This window comes from Desmodus rotundus, chromosome 12 (genome assembly GCF_022682495.2).
Source record: "Desmodus rotundus isolate HL8 chromosome 12, HLdesRot8A.1, whole genome shotgun sequence".
Classification (NCBI taxonomy): Eukaryota; Metazoa; Chordata; class Mammalia; order Chiroptera; family Phyllostomidae; genus Desmodus; species Desmodus rotundus.
This window is the reverse complement of record NC_071398.1, coordinates 73,608,147-73,621,174: the sequence shown is the minus strand read 5'-3', so window position 1 is coordinate 73,621,174 and position 13,028 is coordinate 73,608,147.

The window sequence follows — 13,028 nt, the reverse complement described above, 5'->3', positions numbered from 1 at the left end:
AGCCTGACAGGTATCCCAAATGCTCAACATTGAAGGTATAATATGTGTGCATCTGATCGTGAAGCTAGAAGTTGCCTCAGAGAACATCTGGTCCGATCCTCTTGTTTAAATATGGGGAACTAAGGAGCAAAGAAGAAAAGGTGCCAGTTAAGGTCACTGAGCAAGGGAGTGGCAGACAAGAGTCAGCCCACCAATGTCCCCGGCCAGAGTTCTTCCTATTACATTGTTCTGCCTACAACACTGGAAATTTACTCTCCCAACGTGTAAACAGGTTGATTCCTGTGTGGCAGGTGTAAGCTGAATATATCCTCCAGATGCAGAAGAGGATCAGAAATCATAACACCCAACTCTTGTCACCCTTCCCAGGTCCTACAGGTTTCTAGAAGAGAAAACAGAGCCACGCCTGAGAATCACAGATGAGTATCTATTCCCCTTAGTTCCTGAACTGGCCAGGGTGAGAGAGCTAAGGGATGACTCCTCACCAGTCCCCCATCCCTAGTCCCCAGCCTTGTGAAACACCTGTAGGACTAACCCCGCTGATAAAACACAGAGCCACTGCCCAGCCCCTGTGATATCGGAGGATCTGAATCCAGACTTGCTGCCAAGATGCCTCCAGGGAAAATACCAGCAACCAGTGTGTTCCTGGTCCAACCTGAGCAACCAGTAAGGGCGGCTGCTTGGGCTGAATGTGGGTGGAAATAAGGGACAAAATGACATATATTTGAAAACATGTATTCGGCCGCTGTCTTCTTTAAGGAGTAGGAGCTCCTGTTGATTTCTTCACAAGATTTGTGTCTTGTTTGTCTCTGATGTAGGCTCAGGTTCCTGCAAACATTTACCTAGTCAAGAAAAAGCCAGCGGTTGGGATTTTTAATGTTTTTACTCATTTAATTAGGAAAAGAAATCAGGTTTGAAAATAGCTTTCTGTGGTGTGTTCTTGCCAGTGGTCTTTTCAATTCAAGTTCTTGTTTATAAATTATTATCAATATTAATACAGTTGACCCTTGAACAACATAGGGGTTAGGGGCACCAACCCCCTGTGCAGTTGGAAATCCACATATAACTTCTTTTTCAATTACAGTTTACATTCACTATTATTTTATATTAGTTTCAGGTATAAGCATAGTAGTTGGACAATCATTTACGGCATATAACTTTTGACTCCCCCAAATTTTACTATTAATAGCTTACTGTTGACCAGAAGGCTTACTGATGACATAAACAGTCAATTAACATTTATTTTGTATGCTATAGATTTTGTTTATTTTTCCCCGCAGCAAATTTTCTTTTACCTCTTTAAAAAAGCAACAAATCATGTGGATAAAATATATCAGTAGCATTTAGAAATGATTCTCATTCTCTCATACATTTTGAGACCTTGGTCTAGTCACTTAAATGTTACTACGCTTCCGGTTTCATCCCTGTGGTAGGTTGAGCCATGGCCTCCCAGAAACCGTCCACATCAAACTCTGAAACCTAAGTATGTGACCGACCTTGGAAAAATGTCTGCAGACGTAATGAAAATAAGGATCTTAATCAGATTATGCTGGATTGTTTGGGTGGGCCCTAAATTCAATGACAACTGTCCTCATAAGAGAAAGGCAGAGGGATAGTTGAAAGGACAGAAGGGGAGGAGGTAATGTGACCACAGAGGCAGAGATGCGATTGATGTGGCCACAAGTCAAGGAGTGTTGACAGCCCCCGGAAGCTGCAAGAGGCAAAGAAGGAACTCTTCCCTAGAGCCTCCAGAGGGAAAACGGCCCTGTCAGCGCCTTGAGTTCAGACTTCTGGCCTCTAGAATTGTGAGAGAATAAATGTTTATTGTTTTAGGCCACCCACTTTGTTGTAAGTTGTTACAGCAGCCATGGGAAATTAATAGAGTACTTATAAGAAAATCAAAACTTAATGAGGACTGAAATTAATATCTATTATTTTTATTTGTCCGATATCCTGTCTCCCTTCTTCTGTTATAGCCCCCTTCCTTTGGACATCTGTCCTTCTGCCACTGTCAGCCCGTGCGGACTGGATGGGCTGGCTCCACTCCCACCGCAGCTCCACTGGAGAATGGGGCACAGATGAGGCTCAGCTGACTCTATTTCCCTGGACATAGTGATTGGTTCAGGAAAGGCCACATGACTCACACCAAATCAATGAGATTCAGTTTTAGGAAGATCCCGGAATTCTTGGGAAGCCTTTTTTCTCTCAGATGTGAAGCCGGCACTCGTCATTTGTGCTGTTGGAATCTTCGTGTGAGGAGAGCCTACTGAAGGAGAGGCTGGTGCAGGAAACAGTGGGGCAAGAAGATGGAGTGAGACTGGGCCCACCTTTTATCCCATGAGCCCTAGAGCCCAGCTTGCCAGAAAGGCTGTATCGCTGGAATTTCAACTTGGAGGTGCTAATAAATACCCTTATTTGCTTCAGCCAATTTGACTTGGGTTTCCCCCCCTAACAACGGAAAAGTCCTGACCAATATAAAGGTCACATTGCCTTGTGTCCCTGACTTTGGCATAACCAATGCTTCTTTGGAAAAGCCCACGAGATAACCACCTGTATTTCTAATGACTTGAGAATAGGAACCCTTCTCTTCCAAGGAGCCCACAATTTTAGATCAAGAAAGGGTCTTAGTGGTCATCTAGTTCAAAGCCTATATTCTCCCCCTAGAGAATTCTGGGGAACTCAGGCAAAGTACCCAGAGTTATGGCAATTCCATGGTAGAAAGCTGTATTTCAAGCCATTTGCTTCATCATTTAAATATATTTGGTGAAGGCCTGGCTGGTGTGGCTCAGTGGATTGGGCACTGGCCTGTGAACCAAAGGGTTGCTGGTTCAAATCCTGATCAAGGTACATGCCTGGGTTGTGGGCCAGGTCCCCAGGTGGAGGTGTGGGAGAGGCAGCTGATCAATGTTTCTCTCCCTCTCTTTCTCATTCCCGTCCCCTCTCTCTAAAAATAAAAAGGTAAAGTCTTTTTAAAAAACTAAAATTTAAATATATGTATGTGTATGTGTGTCTATATGTGTGTCTATGTGTGTATGTGTATATATGTGTGTGTATATATGTATGTATGTGTATGTATATATGTATATATGTGTATATGTGTGTATGTATATATATGTATATGTATATGTGTATATATATATATATATATACATATATATATATATATGAAGAGACTCACATAGTTACTAGAAGGTTATAACAACAGATTCCGCTAGTCTTTAAAAGAATAACCACAACAGTAATTGTTTTGAGTGCTAGTGTTTAATAGTTATGTTCACCTGCAGGCCAGGTCACCAGTCACTGGTGATTTTCTTACAGGAACTAGGAAGCAAAGGAAGAGAAGGCAAGTGCCACATCTGCTGGAAATAGGTATGTGATGGTATAAATACGCAAGAGCCCAGACAAAGTAGTCGCTTTATTAAAGTTGTGTTTCTAGAAGAGCTAGAGAGAAAAGGTGTTTGTTACAAAAACTACTGTACTGGTTCTGGTAACCAGAGGATTGTAGAATATGGGGGGTTCCCTACATCCAGTTGGACTGAATTGCATTTGTTCCTTGAATTTCATGAGTGCCTTCTGTGAGCCAGGGACCCTTCTAGGTACAGGGGACCCAGGAATGAACAAAAGGGAAAGTACCTGCTCTCATTGAGTTTCCATTTAGTAATATGGGATCTCAGAGGATGATGAGTTTATGGAGTACAGCTGAAAGAATAGGGGGAGGATGCTGACACGTTGTGTGCCATATACTTATATAGGGTGGGCAGGAAAGGCCTCGCAGAGAAAAATAACATTTGAATAAAGGCTTGAAGGAAGTGAGAGAGCAAACCATGTGGACATTGGGGAAACCTGTTTCAGGCAGAGGAAGTAACAAACACAAAGGCCCTGAGGTAGGAACACTCTTGAGGTGTTCGAGAAACAACAAGGAGACCCGTGTGGCTGAAGCAGAGTGAGTGAAGGAGAGAATAGTAGGGGACGGGGACAGAGGCAGTGAGGGGGGCAGATCAGTCCAGGCCATTGTAGGCAGATTCGCTGTTATTCTGAACGAGGCGGGAAACTACTGGGGGCTGAGGGCAGGAGTGACGTGATCTTCATGACAATTTTTTAAGAGGCTCGTTCTGGCTGCTGTTCGGAATAGGGCAGAAGCACATTCCCGTCAGAAGGTTACTGCAATAATTCAGGCAAGACATGATGACAGCTTGGTTCAGGGTGTTGGGGGTTAGAAGCAGCGAGGAGAAATGGCCACATTCTGGGTGTCTTTGGAAAGTGCGATGGACAGGATTTACTGACAGATTGCAATTGCGTTGTGAGAGGAAGAGAGGAGTTAGGTTGATTCGGAGGTATCTGGCCTAAGCCGTGGGAAGGATAGAGTCGTCGATGACCGAGATGGCCATAGGCTACAGGGAGAGAAGGCATGTCAGGGGAGAATGGGAAAACACGAGTTCAATTCTGAGCATGTTAAGTTGGGGATGCCTGTGAGACACCCAATTAGGATACAAGGAGATAGCAGCGTATGTACGACTGGAGTCTATTTCAGGAGAACAGGTGTATACACTTGGTGCTTTTCACTGATTAGACAGTGTTAAAGCTATGAGGCTGGTTGAGATCACGAAGGAAATGAGTGTAGGTAGGGAGGAGGCGGAGATCAAGGGCTGAGAACTGGGACACTCCAACTTTTAGAGGTCCAGTTAATGAGAAGGAACCTGCACAGGAGGCTGAATAATAAGCAGCTAGTGAAGCAGGAGAACAAGAGAAAGTAGTGTCCTGGATGTAAGCCTTGAGAGTATTCACATCGCGCACAAGGAGCAGGAAAGCGCCAACGGTGCTTGTGTTCTAGAAGGGCTGAGGTTAGGGTGGGTTCTGTCCGAGCAGGAAGCAACTTGTACTGCTGTGTGAAAGGGTGGAGAGACAGCGCAGGTTATTTTTAAGCTGGTCTGAGACTGAGCCTAGGAAGATGATCATTTTGGCTAATGAGCCCTTGCTCACTGATGAGAAGTGTGCCTGAAATGTGCTTCCTTCAGCTTCATCTCTCAAAGTCTCTGCTCTGGTTTCTCCTGGGAATGATGCCAGCCCAAGATGGCTGGCTGATTTTTCCTGCCAAGACTGTGTCATGGAGCAGGGAACCGGCACTGGCAACTCCCCAGGGGGGGGAGGGGAGGAATGAAATTGTCAGTCATCTTGCTCAGGGCAAGACGTGGGCTGGGTGAGGCCCAGAGGAATAGCCCGGTAGTCAACCTGGTGATATTTCTCTTCTGGGTCTCTTCTTGAATCTGCAGCTTGGACAACACTCTTTCTGTGCTGACTTTAATGTCTGACCTGGGGTTTTTCTAGAAAATGGCAGCTCATGCTTGCTTTGGCATTTCCTGGAACTAACACAGCAAGCACTTCGGTTCAGCTTAGTTCAATATCCTTACAAGGCACCATCAGGCCACTGTGTGTAAAAACCGTCTCAGCCTTCAGTTTCTTCCCTCTCATCTTTGTTATCCACCAGCCTACTGACCAGTCTTCTATATTCATCCAAGGCCTGGGCTCCTGGTTTAGCCCCTTCCTCTCCATCCTTTAACTCCTTTATTTGGGGGGAATTTCAGTTCTAATGTTTATTAACTTCTCCATTATCCTAGCCACACAATACCTTATTATCTTCAACTCCAGGGATATTAACCTCCACTTCAATAAGTTACTCACACTCACCCTGGCCGGTGACTCAGTTGGTTGGAGCATCATCCCAAACACAAAAATGTTGTGGGTTTGATCCCCAGTCAGGGCACATACCTAGGTTGTGGGTTCAATCCTCTATATGGCGAGCATGGGAGGCAACTGATCGATGCTTCTCTCTCCCTCTCTCACTCTCCCTTTCTCTCTCTCTCTAATCAATAAAAATATCCTAGGGTGAGGATTAAAAACAAAAGTTACTCAAAACCAAGGCCATGCCTTAGACTTTCTCACCACTTAGATTTACTCCAACTTGAAAAACATAAACTCTAATATCCCTCTTTCTGACCACAGTTTCGTCCTTCTGACACCCTCATTCCTCTCTTCCCTTTACATCTGTGCCTTGCCTTCCTATAGTACATTTGGCCTTTCAAATATTTTCTTACTGTAGCAACTAAAGCCTGTTTCATTCCTGCACTATTCATCCCAGACTCCTAGCCTCTCAGTTCCTGCCTTCTCTAGACACTATTCTTGTTCATTTGTCTTCACCTTTATCCACACTGTAAAACTCCATCCAGGATTAATCTTTCCACCTTTTCTGCTCATATGCCCAGAAAAACATCACACCAAGCCATTGGAGGAATTAATCACATCGATGCTCCATCATTCACACTCTTCTGCCTTCCACATGCCTCTCACTGGGTCTATGTTCACTCTTGGCAGCAGACCCCACCAGGACTCCAAAAGAAAATAAAGGTAACCAGAAAGGCACAGCTTCAGCCTAGAACACCTTCATTCAATCTCTCCGTGGCCACTGTCGCAACCATCTATATTTCTACCCACCTGTCTCTCTGTTCCTACCCAAAGCTAAGTTTCTACATGTTTCCACCTTTACAAGTACGCATTCCTTACCAGCTCCTCAGAAATATTTCTCTATCAACTATCTCCTCTTCCCTCTATTTTTAAGCTTTCCCTCTCCTTTAGTTCTTTCTTTCAAGCATATAACTAAGCTCAAGATTTCTATCATAGAGATGGGGGATAAATTATGATGGAAGGAGACTTGATTTTGGGTGGTGAACCCACAACAAAATATACAGATAATATATTGTAGAATTGCACACTTGAAACCTATACTTTTATTAACCAATGTCACCCCAATAATTCAATAAAAAATTTTAAAGACTTCTACCATAATAAAACACAGCAAAACCCAATCCCATGCCCACCCCCATCTCAATCAACTTACTACCCACTCTCTCCTTTCATTTCAAGTTTCTTAAAGGAGTTATCTATGCACTTGGTGTGTCTAATTCCTTGCCTCTCCATTGCTTACAGTCTGGTTTCTGTCCCTACATCTCCTTGAAAATGGCCAAAACTATTCTGTTTAGCAAAGATAAACACTTACTACCAGATTGCTAAATCCAACACACTTTTCTGTCTCATCTTATGTGAACTTTCGGATGCAGTTAACAGCTCTAGCCCTTCCTGCATCGGGTGCCCCCATTTATTTCACCACTCTATGTCCCCACCCTCCTGAAACCGCTACAGCTGACTATCCTGTTGACTGTCCCCTATCAGTGTCCATGGCCTTCTTGGCCTAAAGAACCTTTATCTGTCTGCTTCTTATTTTTCACTTCTCCTTCCAAGTGCATCCCAGGAAGGAGCCCCATGCTCTTTCCTGGCATCCCGTGCATATTACTGTCATAGCACTCTTCACTGTATGGAATTCACTCTCCTGTCTCCCTGTAGACTGAAACTCCTTAGGACCAGGGACTGCCTTTTAAATCTACTCTTTTTTGTTCATTTTACTCAGCAACATTTGATGCAGCTGGATGATACACCTTCGTGAAGCTTTTTTTTTCTTCTAAGCCTTCAGGATACAACATTCCCCTGTTTTGTTTTTCTCCTCTTCTCTGGCTATCCCTTCTTAATCTTTAGGGTAATCACTTCTCCTCTGCTTAACCTCAAAAAGTTGGCATACCCAGCCTCCACCCTCAGACTGCTCTGTACTCTACCCATATAATCTCCCTAGGCCATCTCCCCATTGTTTCAAATGCCATCTGCACGCCGCTGGCTCCCAAATTTCTGTCTGAAGCTGACCTCTCCCTTGGGCTTCAGATGTGTAAATCCAATTGCCTACTCCTTTTCCACGTGGGTGTTTAATAGCATCTCAAACTTAATGTGGCCAAAATAGAACGTTTGATTTATACCTTTCCAAGTCCTCCCTATCTCAGTATACAGCACGATCAACTATCACCCCATTGTTTGCCCTAATTCCCAGCAGGAGTGCAACCAACTACCTTTGTTTACCTGGGGTTTGTCCTGGTTCAGCTGGGGCTTGTCCTGGTTTTGGCTCTGAAAGCCCACGTCCCAGGAAACTCCTCGGTCTCAGGCAAACCGGAATAGGAGTCACCCTAGATTTCCTTCTATTCCTCACACTCCACATCCAATCAGTTGGCTCTCCCTCCAGACATACCCTCTTTCCACCTCCAATGCCACCTTATCTAAGCCTCCATCATGTCCCACCTAGACCATCCCAATAGTTTTCACATGGTTCCCTGTTTCCTTGGTTGGCCCACTACATTTTTCACGCAATAGCCAGAGGATCTTCTCGAAGAGAAATATGATTATAGCATCCCACACCCGTACCAGTCCAAACCCTCCAATTATACTTAGAATAAATCCAAATTTCATTCCTGCAGGCTCTGCATGATCTGGCCCTTGCTTACTCACCCACTGCCATCCAATAGTCTGTTTCCTCTCTTCCTGTCCCTGCTTCCCACATCATTTGATGATTCCCTCCATCCAACCATTCAGGTGTGAGGTCAAATGTTCCCTCCTCAGCAATGCCCTCCCTAATGGCCGTATCCAAAGTCATTCCCCAAGTTTCTCTCCATGTTTATTGACTCCCCTATCCAAGATACAAGCTCCTTGAGAGCTGAGACCTTGGCAGTCTTGTTCATATCTGTGTTCTCAGCGCTTGGCCCGGCGCACTGTAAGTGCTCAGTAAATATTTGCTGAATAAGTGCATACTCAGCATGAAGCACAGGGCCTCCTACAGTCTCATAAGTGATACTGAGTAAACAAATTAATAAGAGTCAGCCCAGCTCTATGCTAGGCACTGAGCTCACCTTAATAACATATGTTTCTTTAGAAGTTTATGGTTTACTGAGAAACAGATGCATAAATCAAACTTTTAAACTAAATAATCATAATAGTTACAAGCATGCCAGGAAGTAAGAAATGTCACATTCTGTTATTTTCTCAAATAAAATGTAATCTTCTCTAGGTCCCCATCCCACTGGGGTAGTAGCAAGAGATTGAATCTCAATTAACTGAGCTCCTCCCCCAACCTCTAGAGTCATAAGGAGTTCCTGGAAGTCCAAAAGATCCAGGAACGGCCCTTTACTCTTCAGTTTTCCCTGGCCACCTCCTATATGGTCTTGCCTCAAGCCTTCATAGTTCCTTGAAGGGTCAGCTTCTTCTTGGCCAAGCTTGGACTTGAGGGAAAGGATAGGTAGCAAGTTAAGGTAGGAATTTTGTAGAGCAAAGTGCTGATCCAGGCTACTCATAAGATCTTTCCAAACCTCCATGCCATTTTTCAACCCATGCCAAATCTGCTTCTGTTCTGTGAATTCCACATCCCTTCCCCCTTGGAACTATCCTACGAAACCTCCCTTAGGTGGCCCATGTTACTGCTTCCTGCAGATGGAGAAGATGCTAAAATGGTAAGTTATCTGCACAAAGCAGAGTCTTTATATCTCCCTTCGCCAACCTGCTCCTCTTTTAGAATTCCCTGTCTTAATTAATGACATCACCTTCCTCCTTGTCATAAAGGATAGTGAAGCTGACTCATTTGTAATATCACCTTCTCCTTCATCTAATAAGCCCCTGAGTCCTGCTAACTATTATACCTCCATGATTTCCCCTTTACACTTTAAACCCCTCTGGTGAGCTCATTACCTCATACCTGCAATTGTACAAGAACATTCTACTTGACCTCTCTATTCTAGTTTCTCCTCAGTTCAAGCCATCCACCAAATGACCCAAGAGCTATTCCAAACAACCCATCTGACCATGTTACTCCCTTGATGGCTTGACACTTTATATAGAATGAAACAGGCCAAATTTCTTTTGCATGGCCTTCAAAGTACTCTATCATTTAGAGTCTACGTAACAAACCTTACCCTCCACTACACTTCTCCACCCCATGGAACGCATACCCAGCTTGACCAGCTTGTTGGCCTTTTCAGCAACATGCTTCCTACATTCCTCCATTTCAACCTTTTCTCCAAAGCTATTTTTTCCTACACTAAATGTCTTTTGTCTCCCTACCTTTAACCCCTTTCCTCAACATCCCCCCAATTAAGAGTACTCATCTTTCAAAGTACAGTCCTATTGCCATCACATCCATTAATATTTACTGAAAGAAGGAGAGAAGCATTGTAGTTAGAGGCATGGACTCTAGAGCCAGGCTGGGTCTAACTCCCAGTTCCCTGCCAATCTCCCTGGTTGTGTAATCGTGGGTAGGTTACGATGCCTTAGGTCCCTCCTCCATAAATTGGGAGATATACACATACATCAAACAATACACACTATGTGAGTGCTTGATATGATAATGTGCCTAAGACTTTTCAAATATGATCTACTTTAGTCCTCCTAACTACTCTGAGAGAGCTTATTATTCAAATTTTATAGAGATTACTGCTAAGGTTTAAGTAATTTTGGAGCTTTGATCTGTTCTTTCATTGGGGCTATATTTCTTCGTCTTGGTGCACCTGTTACATAGTAAGGGGTGGAGCCTTCGGTATTCACCAGGGCAGGGCAACCCAGGTCACTGTTGTGGCACTGTATGTGGGGGAGGGGTCCAGGAGGGAACAATGCCACTTGCTCTGCTCTCAGCAGGCTTTCAGTCACTTCCTCCACTACTGACAAGCAAATTGGGCCCTTCTGGTGCTAATTCCTGGGTGGGTGGGTGGGTTTGTGTACATTCTAGGACCCAGTGGGTCTCTCCAATGAACTCTCCTGTAAAGTTGGGGGTTTCTCCCATGACCTCAACCCCCCCCAGATTTTTATAGCCAGAGGTTTTGAGGTTTTCTTTTTCCCATGCTAGAACACGGGGTTGTGAGGTCTGTCTCATTCCCCAATTGTTCCTCCCAGTTTATCCAGACACAAATGTGGGACCACCCAGTCTGCCAGCCGTCACCTTGCCACGCATCCTCTCTGGCCCTGGCTGCCCATCTCCGCCCCTCCTATCAGTCTGGATGAAATGTTTCTTCTTTAACTCCTTGGTTGTCGGACTTCCATACAGTTTGATTTTCTGTCAGTTCTGGTTATTTTTTGTTTTTAAATTTGTTGTTCTTCTTTTGGTTGTGAAAGGAAGCAAACTGTATCTACCTATGCCTCCATCTTGGCCAGAAGTCAAGAAAACTATTTTACATATAAACACAGATATATTCAAAGTAAAATGATGGTCAGACCTCCAGCTATGGTGGCATGAAGAGATCAACAAAAGCAAATATAAAACTGGGCAAAAAAAATGCGGAACCCCCCCCATATTTCAGGCCCTGGAAGTGAACAAAAGGCAGGCAAAAAGAAAATCAGAAGTATTTATTCTTTTTTGTTGTTGTTGATCCTCACCTGAGGATATGTTTATCAACTTTAGAGAGAGAGGAGGGGAGACAGAGAGAAACAGTGGGGTGAAAGAGAAACATGGATCAGATGCCTCCCATATGCAACCTGGCCTAGGATCAAACCCACAACCCAGGTATGTGTCCTGACCAGGAATCAAACCCACAACCTTTTGGCTCCAACCGACTGAGCCACACAGCCAGGGTTATAAAGAAAATTTTGATGAACATAAAGGGAGAGATCAACAATAATACAGTCACAGTAGGGGATTTTAACATCCCACTGACGTCAGTGGATAGATCTTCCAGACAGAAAATCAAGAAGAAAACAGAAGCCTTAAGTGATACATTAGACCAGATGGATATAATTGATATTTTGAAAGTATTTCACCCCAAAGTAGCAAAATATATATTCTTTTCAAGTGCACATGGAACATTTTCCAGGAGAGACCACATTTTAGGCCACAAAATAAATCTCAATAAATTTAAGAAGACTGAGTCTCTCGGCCCTAGTGCCATCTTCTTAAAAACCTCTGCACCATGAGAGCCAAGTGAAGGAAGAAGCTAATGCACAGGCTGAAGCACAAAAGGAGAAAGATTACACAGAGGCCCAAGTAAATGGCCAGCTTGTGTACCAAGGAAGCCACAGGAGAAGAAATAAGGGAAGCCAGAGGATAGGGACACCGGTACAAATGGATGGACAGCATGCCTGCTATCTACAACCTCCCATTGGATCTAGAACACACATTGCCATCTGATCGCCACAGCCACCTTTTGAGAGACCCACCCTGCTCGTACAACGTCTCTTTAGGTCCTTTGTCCTGGACCTGCAACATTCTAGACTGGTTCTGTTCTCATTTGTGGCTGAATGTGTACAATAAATCTCTCAGCTAAAGATAGACAGACAGATAGATAGATAGATAGATAGATAAATAAATAAATAAATGTAAGGAGATTGAAATTATATCTTCTTCTTTGACCGCAGTGGTTTAAAACTAAAATCAGTTACCAGGAAGAAAGAAAAAAAAGCCCTGAGAAACACACTAGCACATGGAGGCTAAATAACATGTTACTAAGTAATGAAATGTATTAACAATGAGATCAAGGAACAAATCAAAAGATGCCTTGAGAAAAATGAAAGTAAAAACACAACAACCCAAAATCTATGGGATAGAGAAAAAGAAGTCCTAAGAGAGAAATTCACAGCAATACAGGCCGACCTAAAGAAACAAGAAAAAAAATCTTAAACGATCTAACCTAATATCTAAAGGAACTAGAAAAAGATCACAGCCCTGGCTGGTGTGGCTTAGTGGTTTGAGAGCTGGCCTGTGAACCAAAGGGTCACTGGTTCAATTCCCAGTCAGGGCACATGCCTGGATTGCTGGCCAGGGTCACAGTGCAGGGCGAGCAAGAGGCAACCACACATTGATGTTTCTCTCCCTCTCTTTTTCTCTCCTTCCCCTCTGTCTAAAAGTAAATAAATAAAATCTTTTTAAAAAAGAAGCAACAAACAAAGCCCAAAGTGAATAGAAGGAAGAAAATAATAAAGATTAAAGCAAAAGTAAACAAAATACAGTCTAAAAAAGAAAATACAAAAGATCGATAAAACCAAGAGCTGGTTCTTTGAAAAGATAAACAAGATTGATAAACCTTTAACCAGATTTATCAAGAAAAAAAAAAGATAACCCAAATAAAATCAGAAATAAAAAAGGAGAATTGATGACTGATATCACAGAAAAACACAGGATTATAAGA